Source organism: Gorilla gorilla, chromosome 18 (genome assembly GCF_029281585.2).
Source record: "Gorilla gorilla gorilla isolate KB3781 chromosome 18, NHGRI_mGorGor1-v2.1_pri, whole genome shotgun sequence".
Classification (NCBI taxonomy): Eukaryota; Metazoa; Chordata; class Mammalia; order Primates; family Hominidae; genus Gorilla; species Gorilla gorilla.
In genome coordinates, this window is record NC_073242.2 from 107,141,978 (window position 1) to 107,154,216 (window position 12,239).

Genomic DNA, 12,239 nt, shown 5'->3' on the forward strand with positions numbered 1-12,239 from the left:
GAAAACTTTGACCCTCCTGTACACATCTCTGGAATTCAAAAGTACTGAACAATTCCAATAATCAACAGCATTTGTAAGCACTAGGAAGGAATGAGGTCATAGAATTTAGAATAGAGAAAGGACAGACAATAAGCCAAAAAAAATTCATTTATAAATACGCAAATATCCAAATATTGTAGATGTTCTGAATGAGTAAAATGTAGTGCAATGAGTAAATCTAATGAAGAACAACTCATTGAAACAGAATGGTGATTTGAAAAAATCAATTTTTAAGTTGGGTCTGGAAGAATGAGTGGAAGCCAACCAAGCAAAGACAAGGGAAAAAACTTTCAGGCCCTGAGAGCAACGCATGTGGAGGGAGCCGAGGCATGAAATATCTTGGTGTAATTTAGGCAAAGACAGGAGGCTTCCCCTGAGAATGTTCCTTAACTTGACCTGGGAACTGCCAGGTACAACTTGAGATGCAATAATAACATTATTTTTTCCCGGTTTACAAATTAATTTTTTTCTGCACATGAACTTACTACTAATCAATGAGGGTAAAGAAAATAACTGATGTTAACCTTTTTTGTTTGTTTGTTTGTTTTCAGAGATAGGGTCTCACTCTGTTGCCTAGGCTGGTTTTAAACTCCTGGGCTCAAGCAATCCTCCTGTCTCAGCCTCCCAAAATGTTGGGATTTACAGGCGTTTGCCACTTTGCCCAGGCAACACATTCTTTATGTTTTGTCAAGCTGCCCTACCTAATATTAGATTTGCAACAAGTTTCCAAATCTCCAAGTGCAAAAACATTCCTTTCACTATCAGAGAGTCAAAGTTTTCCTCAGATTCTGTTTCTGAAATATTTCCAGTAACTGATAAGTGTGGACAAGTTCATGCACTAAAGGCAGGGTCTCTTTTACTCCTGGAGTTTCTAGGATGGAAGAAAGAATGGTTTACTCCGTTCAATGCCTCAGATACAGTTTCACTACCCTTTCTATTGCAGTTTTTAAACCAAATCAGTTGATTTACATAAAACGAAATTCACCAATTTTAAATATACTGTTAGATGAATTTCGACAAATACATACACCCACGAAGCCATTATCATGATCAAAATGTAGAACATCTCTGTCATCCCCAAGTGTTCCATTATGCCTTTTAAAAGTCACCCCCCTCGACTCCAGGCAAGCACTGATCTTGCTGTCACTATAGGTTAGTTTATCTTATTCTAGACTTTTATATAAATAGAACTATAAGATAACGACTTTTAATGTAGGCTTTCTTTTTTCCAGCAGAATGTTTTTGAGATGGTTCATGTTCTCATGTATCCATAGTCCATTCTTTATTGCTAAGTAAAAAAGTGTTCCATTGTTCTGATATACTAGTATTTATTTATTTGCCATTTGGTCAACTTTTGGAGTATTTCTGATTTTGGTCTATTATGCATAAAAGTGCTGTAGACAATTATGTAGAAATACTTGTGTGGACGTAAGTTTTCATTTTTTCCTGGGTAGATTTCTAGAGGTAAAACTGATGAGGTATTTATACATATAGTAAACATATGTATAAGAAACTGCCAATCTGTTTTTCAGAGTAGTTCTCCAATTTTGCATCCTTATAAAACATGTACAAGATTTCCAGTTGGTCTGCATGCTTCCGAACACTCGATATTGCCAGACTTCTAAGTTTCAGGTATCTTAGAGAAATCTCATTATGCTAATATGCATTTTCTTGATGATTACAGATATTGATCATATTCACATATATTGGTCATTTATAAATCTTCTTTTGTAAATTATTTGATCAAACAAGTTGCACATTTTAAAGTTGGGTAGTTTGCTTTGTTATTGAGTTATGGTTGTCAGGATTATTAATCTATTCTTGATATGCCCAATTATGTAATGCATCATCTATTCTTGATATGAAATCTAATAATATATAAATCTACCTTATAATGTAATTTATAATCTATTCTTGATATGCCAATTATGTAATTTTTACTGTCTTATTGAAGTTTAGACTTACAAAATTTTGTAAAATCTAATTTTTTATTTTGTGATTCATTTACTTATTTATGCTTTTCAAATACCAGATTTTTAAAATGATTTGTGTTCTATTTAGAAGTCATTGCATTCATGAATGTTACAAGGATATTATATAATTTTTTGTAGAAGTTGTTTTTATAATTTACTTTTCAAAGTTTCAACGGTATCTATTTTTATGTAATTTTGTGTACGATATGAGATAAGAAACAAAGTTCTTCTATTTTTCATTTGGACATCCAATTGTTTTCATTGGATTTGTTGAAAAGAAAAGCTTTTCCCTATTGGATTTTCTTGGCAACTTTGTTGAAAATTTTTATATTATACCCATGGGTGTATTTCTAGACACTTTCTTTTCTTTTTTCTTCTTCTGTTTTTTTTCGAGATGGGGTCTCACTCTGTTGCCCAGTCTGGAGTGCAGTGGTGCAGTCTCAGCTCACTGCAGCGTCCCCATCATGGGTTCAAACTATTCTCCTACCTCAGCCTTCCGAGTAGCTGGGACTACAGGTGCGTGTCACCGCACCCAGCTAATTTATGTATTTTTTGTAGAGATGGGGTTTCCCTGTGTTGATCTGGCTGTTCTCGAACTCCTGACCTCGGGTTATCCACCCTCTTCAGCCTCCCATAGTGCTGGGATTACAGGTGTGAGCCACCATGCCTGGCCTAGACACTCTATTTTCTTTCACCGATCTATTTTTACACTTTTTTTTCACACCAATGCTACACCGTATTGATTAATGTAGCTACACAGTTACGTTTGAAATTAGATAGTGTAAGTCCATCCGCTTTGTTCTTACTGTACACGGTGTTTTTTGCGTCTTCTGGGTCTTTTGAAAGGCCATATAAATTTTAGAATTAGCTCATCCATTCCTATTAAAAAGTCTGTAGGATCTTTGCATGGAATTGCCTTGAATGTAAAGACTGGTTTAAAGAGTACTGAGGTCTTAATAATACTTAGCCTTCTGATTCTCAAGAACATTGTATCTCTCCATTTACTTTCATCTTTTTTCATTTCTCTGTGCACTATGCTTTTTCCATTTTTCAAAACGCAGTTCTTATATCAATTTTAAATCTGTTCCTATTATTTTAAGTTTTTGGATGCTAACAATAAACCATTCTTTTTAAATTTGAATTTACAATTCTTATAAGAATATATATGTATTTCATTGTGTTACATTATTAGCTTCCCATATTAGTTCTAGCAGCAGCTTTTAAAATAGCTTCCTTAGCATTTTCTCTATACACAATCATGTCTTCTGTCTTCATTTCTGTCTTACTTTCTAATGATAAAACCCATAACCTATTTTGCCATGAAATTTTTATTGGAACTTAAAAGTTCTTTCAGAAAAGGCCATTTGAAGACAGGCAACCATCTATAGATAGTTATTTCTTTCTTTCCATTCTCTGTGTTCTTTTTCTTCCTTTTGCCTTATTGTACTGGTTACACTTCCAGTGCAATGTTGAATACAGGTTGTAAAAGAGAAATTCTTGCCTTGTTACTGATCTTAAGGAAAATCCAGAGTCTTTCATTGCTGGGAATGCTGTTATCTGTAAATTCTTCACAGTTGCCCTTTAAAATTCTGAAAAGATGCTTCATTTCTATGTATATGAGGGATTGGCCTGTACTCTATTAATATTGTATTTTTGGCTTGTTTTGGTGTAATCCTGGTATTATAAAATGTGTTGATAAGTGGAAGAGAAAAATACACAATAAAAATGATTGTTAAGTAGAACAATTAGTGTTTAGTGTGTACAAAAAATTGAATATGGAAAGTTTCTGGATGGGGGAAGAAAAAACACAAAGTTTATTTTAATAGTACACATAAAGAAACTAAAGATTCAATACAGACATATATAAATACATATAAATATATTTAATTAAATATACACATTTAATTAAACCAGGAATTGTAAATAATGCTGAAAGTACCAATGCAATTATTATAGGGTGAATTAATCTGAAAGATCTTTCTAAACAGAATTCTCTGGATGAGCTTTGGAATACATAAGCTTTGTAATAATTCTCCTAATTGTAATGTTTCCAACACCCTTCCCTGAATTTGAAAGAAGAAAATTACTTACTTGTACTCAGGTTTGTTTTCAGTCGGTAATTTACTATGTGGGCAGTTTCATATTCTATTATCTGTCTTACTTTCTCGTGATGAGACCCAAAACCTCTTTGCTATGAGAATCTTATTACAAATTTTAAATCCCTTGAAAATAGTCAATCCCCAAAGCTCCAGTTCCTCCTCTTTTCAATAGTTCCTTGAGTTTTGTTGTTATCTTGAAAAATGTTTAGGGTTACTCCAGAAGATTTTATATATTATCTCACGGTCAAATGATGGACAATTATAGATATTACTATTGATAAGGGAAAGGTTCCCTTGTCCCCCTGGCAGGGCATGCGATGAGGGTGTGGCTTGCTTCTTCAGTGCCTTGCTACTCAAACCTCTAGGATAGCATACAGATGGGTAGGCTGTGGGGCTCCAGACCCGCAGCAGTGTATAGGGGAGGATGTTTACAGGTCCTGAAGCCTCAGTATGCGCATGTTACAGGGTGCTCTCTTAATTTGCGTCTATAGGCAGCTTGTGTTAACCAGCAATTAGACCCCATTTCTTATCACAAGGACAAAGGGATTTCTGTATCCCGGGGTTTCTTGCTTTGATGTACCGGAAGAATCAGATCCATGGGCTTGGAGTGTGAGTGCAAGGTTTTACTGAGTAGAAGTAGCTTTCAGCAGATGGGGCAGCCAGAAAGGAGATGGTTTTCCCCTGGAGTTGGGCTGCTGAGCTCCTCCGACTGCCCCAGCCAGCCAGTTGTGTCTTCTTTCTCCCATGTGTTCCTCACAATGTCCAGTCGCTTCTGCTCGTGAGGGTCTCAGGTTTTTATAGGCCCAGGATGGGGGTGTGGCAGGCCAGGGTGGTCTTGGGAAATGCAACATTTGGGCAGGAAATGCCTGTCCTCACCTAGGTCCCTGGGGGTGGAGCCCTAGTTAAGGACCCACCCTTCTCTACCCAGCACTTCCCTTCCCCACCTTCCATATCATTTAAAGGGACCATGCTCTTTCCTTCCTGGCACTCCTGCATCACTAAGTTAATTCAAAAATGATCCAAGAAAGTTTTACTTTTATGCCAATTATCTTAAAACTTTACTTCATATTTCCACCAGCCAATTTCTTGAGTCCGTGTGTGTGTGTGTGTGTGTGTGTGTGTGTGTGTACATTAAACAGAAAATCTGGTCTCATCTGTGAAGCTTGACCCAATGACACTTTTGAAATAGATAATATTTGACAGATCTTTTCTTCAAAATACAACCTCACTTGATTGCACTCTATCTTGGGTTTTAGCTTTTCTTTAGTCAGTCTCTTCCTTCAACTAGGAAACTCCATATTGATTTTTTTTCACCTCAAATGGATTCATTGATTTGATTAAGAAGTTCTAAATTTCACCATGTGTATAACTGAAATGGATGTCTCTTCAAGACAAATGGCTGTGTATTTTGCTGATTCTTTCAGTTGATTAAATGACTTTATGTTTATTACATTATTATATACCAATGATCATTGTAAAAGGAAGCACAAAGTGTAAAAATTTAGTCTTTTCTTATATTTACCCTGACCCCACTAGTCAGATGTAATAGTAACAACTTGATTTGAGTCCTTCCAGATATATAGTGCTAGAAGATAGATAAATAGAATAAATGAAAAGTCATATGAGATAATTTATTAACTTGTTTTATTCCTAACTGTCTCCCACCATGGAATTTTAATACCACATATATCTATTTATCTGTGTGTGTATTGATGCATATCTATTGTTTTATACATAAAAATAATAAGGTTCTTTTTCTCCAAGAACCATTTTTTCTTCCTTGGGTGAGATATTGCCCCTACAGAGAACCTGTGATTTAGATTATTGTGTTATAAAAGCTCTAATTTATACAATAAGACATGTAAGTGTTTCACAATTCTGAATATGACTTAATATGAAAGAGATTTATGAAAATGAATCCCAAATAGAAGTTTTTAATAGCTATAATATCAAATAATAAAAAAGACCACCTTTGATGTTGATTAATTTTGATATCATGGCTATTTGCTTAAATTACCCAGTTCTTGCCTAACATATTCTATTTCATAGAATAGTTATGATGTGAACATTGTAAGATCCTTGTATGATTTAACTAAATAATCCAGGTGGCTTTTGAGAAGGAGAACACTTTTTTAAAAATAACTTTTGACTTTTCTCTTTTGTCAGCGTGCAGAAAAGTGTGACACTAAAAGAACCAACCTGATACTACCATCCTTAGAAAAGCCTGCATACAAGGTTGGCTGTCATCTGGGAATGTAGGTGATCAAGAGTTCTCTCCACTGACATAAACTTTCTTTAAATAATAAGGATGACTCATTGTGACTAGACTATGCAAATAATGGGATGTGTGTTAAACATCTCCTTTCCTTCTGGGAGTCTGGAATTTTGGTGTATGCTAAACAGTGGGTGCCTGCAAGACCAGCCTCAAATAAAAACCCTGGGCACTGAGTCTCCAAAAAGACTCCCAGTAGGCAATATTTCACACGTGTTCTCACAACTTACTGCTGGAGTAATTATGCATGCCTTGCATGACTCTATTGGAAAAGGACTCTAGGAATCTTGCACCTGATTCTTACCGACTTCTCCCCATAATCTTTTTTTTCCTTGTATCCTTTCCATGTAATAAACCTTGGCCATGAGTCTTGTGAGTTCTTCTAATGATCATTAAACTGGGCGCTGGTCTTGAAGACCCTTGACACAGTTAGTCTATTTGGGATTCCTACTAGAGTATCGATATGAGTTGAATTGTGTTTCCCCAAGAAGATGTGTTTAAGTCCTAGCCCCCAGTAACTGTGACTGTGACCTTATTTGGAAATTGGGTCTTTTCAGATGTGATCAAGTTAAGATAGGGTCATACTGAATTAAAGTGATTCTTAATCTAATGTGACTGGAATCCTTATGAGAACAGAGAGAGAGAGACAGACACAGAGGGAAGAAGGCCATATGAAGATGGAAGCAAAAGTTGGAGATATACTGCCATAAATCAAGAAGCACCTGGGGCAGGTAGAAGCTGGAAGAGGAAAGAAAGAGTCCCCTGAGCCCTAGAGGCTGCAGAGGGAGCGTGACCCTTTGAAAACCTTGATTTGGGACTTCTAGTCTCCAGAATAGTGACAGAATAAATTATATTCTGTATATTTTATATAATTATATTCTGTATGTTTTATATAATTATATAATAATTACATATATAATATATATGTTCTACAATATAATTATATAATAAGGGATTACATTCAGCCTGTTTAATATATATAATATATAATTATATATATATCATATAATATAAATAATCTAGGTGGCTTTTTAATATATATAATTATGTTATGTATTTATATATCATTATATGTTAGATAATTATAATTATATGTTAGATAATTATATATAATTATATGTTATATATATGAAACAGGCTGAATGTAATCCCTTATATATAATATATAATATGTGTTATATAATATATAATATTAATATAATATATTGCATTACTTAATATATTATATAATATATAACATAATTATATAACAATTATATATATGTTATATAATTATATAATTATGTTATATAATATAATTATATAATTATATATGATATATAATATAATTATCATATAATATAATTATATATTATAATGTTATATAACATTATATATAACATAATTTTATTTTATTATATATTATATAATATAATGTTAGATATTACAATATATTAATATTATATATTATATAATACATATTATATATAATTATATAATTATATTGTAGAAAGTCACCCAGTTTGTGATACCCTGTAACACCACTCCTTGGGAACTAGTACAACTGTCAATTTAGATTTTTTTTATTAGGGAAGAAAATTACCCATTTTATTTAGTTTTTTAAATATGTTCATCATATACAAAATCTTATTTTTGTTCATTTTTGTAAGTATAATAAACACTTAAAAACAGAAGTTTTGTCCGATTTGTTCACTATGTATCTTAAGTGACAAGAACAGTGCCTGGACTAGTAGGCATTTTATAAATATATTTAATAAATACATAAATATATTAAATAAATACATTGAATACATAAATACATTCAAAAGAATGAATGAATGTATATAGAGAGGAGATTTGTTACCAATATGTGAGTTAAAATCAGAGTGATATGTCAATAATTTGTTTTAATTTTCTATTATGGTTTAACATTGAAAATATATTATTACTTTCCTTTGTCTTCCCTTTTGATGATTCTGTCAATATTATTCCACAATGTTTTCCTTTGTGAAGAAAATACAGCTGTTCTGGTTTGCATTCAATTAACATTAACCTGGTTTTCATGATAGGATATTTGTCAAATTTCTCTTTTTCCACTTGTGCTTTTGAAATCTTGTTTCATCTCCTTATTTTTTAAACTAGTTTTGTAAAGTTTCCTAATTATAAATCTCTCTGTCTCTGTCTCTCTGTCTTGTGTGTGCGTGTGTGTGTGTGTGTGTATGTGTGTGTGTGTGTGTGTGATAAATCTGTTCTGGCTGCACATTCACCTTCCACAATTCAGGCCAGCCAAAGCCCATAAATTATAGGGTAACTTGTAATAAGCAATCTAGAAGCATACTGTTCAGGAGAAATATAATGTGTACCACATATATTAATTTTAAATTTTCTGGATGGATACTAAAAAAGGAAAAAGAAGTAGATAAAATTTAATTAATCAATTTTAATAGTACAATTTAAACATATCCAAATAGTATTAAACATATCCAAATAGTATTAATTTAGCATGTCATCAGTATAATATTATTAACAAGGCATTTTACACTTTTTTGGTACTGTCTTTGAAATCCCATATGCGTTTTGTGCATATGACAGTTCTCATTTGGACTTGCCACACTTCAAATGCTCAATAGTCATATGTAGCTTGCAGCTACCTTATTGGACTGCACACTTCTAGTGACATCTTGTCATTAGCACCAGTGTATGTTAAATATATCTGATTTCATTATTATTAAAACGTCCCCTGAGTAAAGGCAGATGCTGTTTCCCAGAGTTGCTGGCAAGCTTGATGTTTGATGAGTCTAGTAATGCATAGGATCTGTTCTCAGGTTGCTTCATCAGCCATAGCCCGTCTCCTGAAAGATGGCTCCCTCTAGTGTCTCTACTTGAGTTAGTGAGTCGATTTCAGGATGATGTAAATGCCCTTTCAGCCTTTTTTCTTCTCCCACTAAGGATTTACCATATGTAGGACAGGTAACCACTGAATTTCTGAAACAGCCTCATGAAATCCAATCAGTACATTTAGCAGCTATTTTGTATGGCCGGGGGAGAATTTAAAGGCTTAGATAATTCAGCAGCTACAGCAGGGAGATCTTTGGGCTGTGGATCAGGATGGGCTGGAAAAGATAGGGAGGGTTACTATTGGCTGCAAATGCAAGGGATAGATCTATTCATAAATGCTGTGAACTTTGGAACCCCCAGCTAAAGTGTACACTTGAGAACCATTTCCATTTAACAGTGTGCTCCATTGGGGTGTTTCCTCAATTTGAATGTTTCACAGACATCACCTAAGTCATGATGGGTGTTTCTGGTTTCAGGATTGCCGGGTCTCTTGATGTAGGAGCAATTTCTGCCAGTGCCCAACAACAAGCTCACAATTACGTTTCTAAAGGGCTGAATTGAGCAGCTGCATCAGACCACTTTCAAGTCCAAAATCTCTGCCGTCTCCACTGAGCAGCAATATTGATTTCTGCCAAAAGCCGTAGTCTGTGTGTGTTCCAGTTGTTGACACTTCTACAATCATTTGTGCATTCGGGTCATAAGGCTCAAGAGACACTGCCTGATTGACAGCCCTTTATAAATCTTTTATTTGCTTGTTTCTGTCAGGCCACAATTCAATCTCAGATTTCTTTCTAGTGACTTTGTGGAAAGGACTAACAATATCCCAGAGTGGAAGATGTGATTATGCCATAACTCAAACAGATTCTCCAGTCTCTGGGCTGTTTAGTAACAAGGTCAAGATCAGATTCTAAATTATTTCTTACGATAGGAGGAAAGCCTCTTGTGATCTGGCTCATGTTCTTTTCTAAATTTTCAGGGACTGGGGCAGGTCTTGAATTGTACTGGGGTTTATCTGCCGTGCTTTATTGACAGCTGGGTGACACAGTCTCTAAAGTATACTTTGCTTTTTCCTCTGAGGAGGCAATTAAGATATCATTGATGTTATCAACTTACTCCTACTGGTTATCAAGATCAAGTGCAGCTACACTAGATTGTGATAGTATACTGGTTAGCTTAAATGTCTTTTTGCAAGCCCTGTTAATATGTGGAGACAGTGTTCTTGACTGACTTCTGAAATAGGTGTACAAAAGAAAACATGAGCTAAGATCTATACTGAATGCTCGCCTTTGATCCATTGCCCGTTGGTGCAATTGTATTGGTTTTGCTTTTTGTTTTTCTGAATTATATCTATAGCACATCCAACGCTATGGTGGATCTACCTAGATGAACTCCCAGTGGTCCACTATCAGTATGTGTAGATAACCTGCTTTGCCTTTTTGGTGTGTAAGGGCTATTAAAAGAGAATTATTGGATTTACTGATTTTTTAAAGATTGAGTAGTATTCCATTGTGTATACATAGTACGTATTCTTTATTCATCTGCTGATGGATACTTGGGTTGATTCCGTGTCTTGGCTATGGTGAATTATACTGTGATTAACATGGGAGTGCAGCTATCTCTTTGCTGTATTGACTTTACTTCCTTTGGATATATACCAAAAAGTTGGATTGCTGAAACTACCATATGGTACTTCTAATTAGAGTTTTTTGAGGAACCTCTACATTGTTTTCTATGGTGGCTATACTAACTTACATTCAAACATACATTAAAATTCCACATTGTATACCATAAATATAAATAATTTTCATTTATCAATTAAGGAAAATAATTAATGGAGATCAATATCACTATTTCAATCATTAATGCTAATTAAAGCATTAATGTTCTCTTTTACTCCTGGAACTCTGTATTATTTAGTATTTTCTACAGAGGAGGTCTTAGGCAATTGCAAAGATTGTAATATATCATTTCAGGTGACACCAGGTGGAGGGTGACTATGGAACATGGAACACACGCAGTGTAATAATGTAGGAGCAGAGTCCTCCATTCTCCTGTGACACCCATTCCCATTATACACTTAGGTAAGGGAGATGAAATGAGAGAATACTTTCTCCAGTCGTATTTTCCAAATTAGAGTTTAACTGTTATGTTGTTATTGTCTACCACAGCATCTCCGCGTTCTCCAAGTTTCACCTTTAGACCTCTTAGACTGTCCTCCTAGCCCCTATGTGGATTTCCATAGACTGATTGCCAAGAGTTAATAATTCCACATATTTTTGTTATTGCCCTCAGTCCATTCCATCCACATCACTTTCTAGTTCTTTGGATTCCCTCACTGAGGGGTGGGTGGGCAGATCCCAAATCCTTATTTAATTTACATAAAAAGGAAATATGGCTTTAACTGAGGGATTACATTCAGCCTGTTTAAGTATTTTCCATTCCAAATCATAATCCTTATGATTGGATTTGTACTTATTCATGCTAAGTTATATGTGGAGACTTCGAGGGGGCTTCTTAAGGTATGCATGTCATAGCCAACAATGAAGTTGGATTTTTACCTCTCAAGCTTCAAGATTATACCGCCAAAACCCTACCAATAATCCTCTCAATTCCCCCTTTTTCATCCTGTTTTTCAACAGCAGTGGAACAATTCCAGCAGAGTAGGTCAAGGATCACTACTTTCCTTCTTCTTTATAATTTCCCTCTTTAGTCTCACCTTTCTTTCGGGAAGCATGAACATTTCTGCTACCAATTAATCCCATACATAATAACTGAGGTTACTGTCTCTTGAGTACTTCTTGACCACTAACTAAAACTATGAAACATAACAAGCACAAATTTAGGGATCCCCATAAATCACAGCATCTATCATGGTTTGGGTCAGTGGTATCAAATAGGTATCCATTGTCTTGATTGTATTTATGATTACAGGGATGTATACATATGCCAAAACTTAAGGTATATGCAATTTGTTATATGTCAATTATATCTCAAAGCTGTCAAAAACTGTAGCTGTATCACCCCAATTGCCATTTAACC

The 12,239-nt window shown here is 34.6% G+C and overlaps 1 long non-coding RNA gene across 6 annotated transcripts in view; it reads left to right on the plus strand.

Annotated features, from left to right (window-relative positions):
* Nucleotides 1-12,239, plus strand: part of LOC109023603 (uncharacterized) — a 480,000-nt gene that overhangs the window by 63,903 nt on the left and 403,858 nt on the right. Inside the window, exons 4-5 of one of the 6 annotated variants that reach the window (XR_008672812.2) lie at nucleotides 1,572-1,671; nucleotides 6,278-6,751. The exons of 4 other annotated variants lie outside the window; for them this stretch is intronic. This is a non-coding gene — a long non-coding RNA (uncharacterized lncRNA). Of the gene's footprint in view, nucleotides 1-1,571; nucleotides 1,672-6,277; nucleotides 6,752-12,239 lie in introns of those variants that run through there. One more of the 6 variants, XR_008672811.2, reaches the window with a different exon arrangement.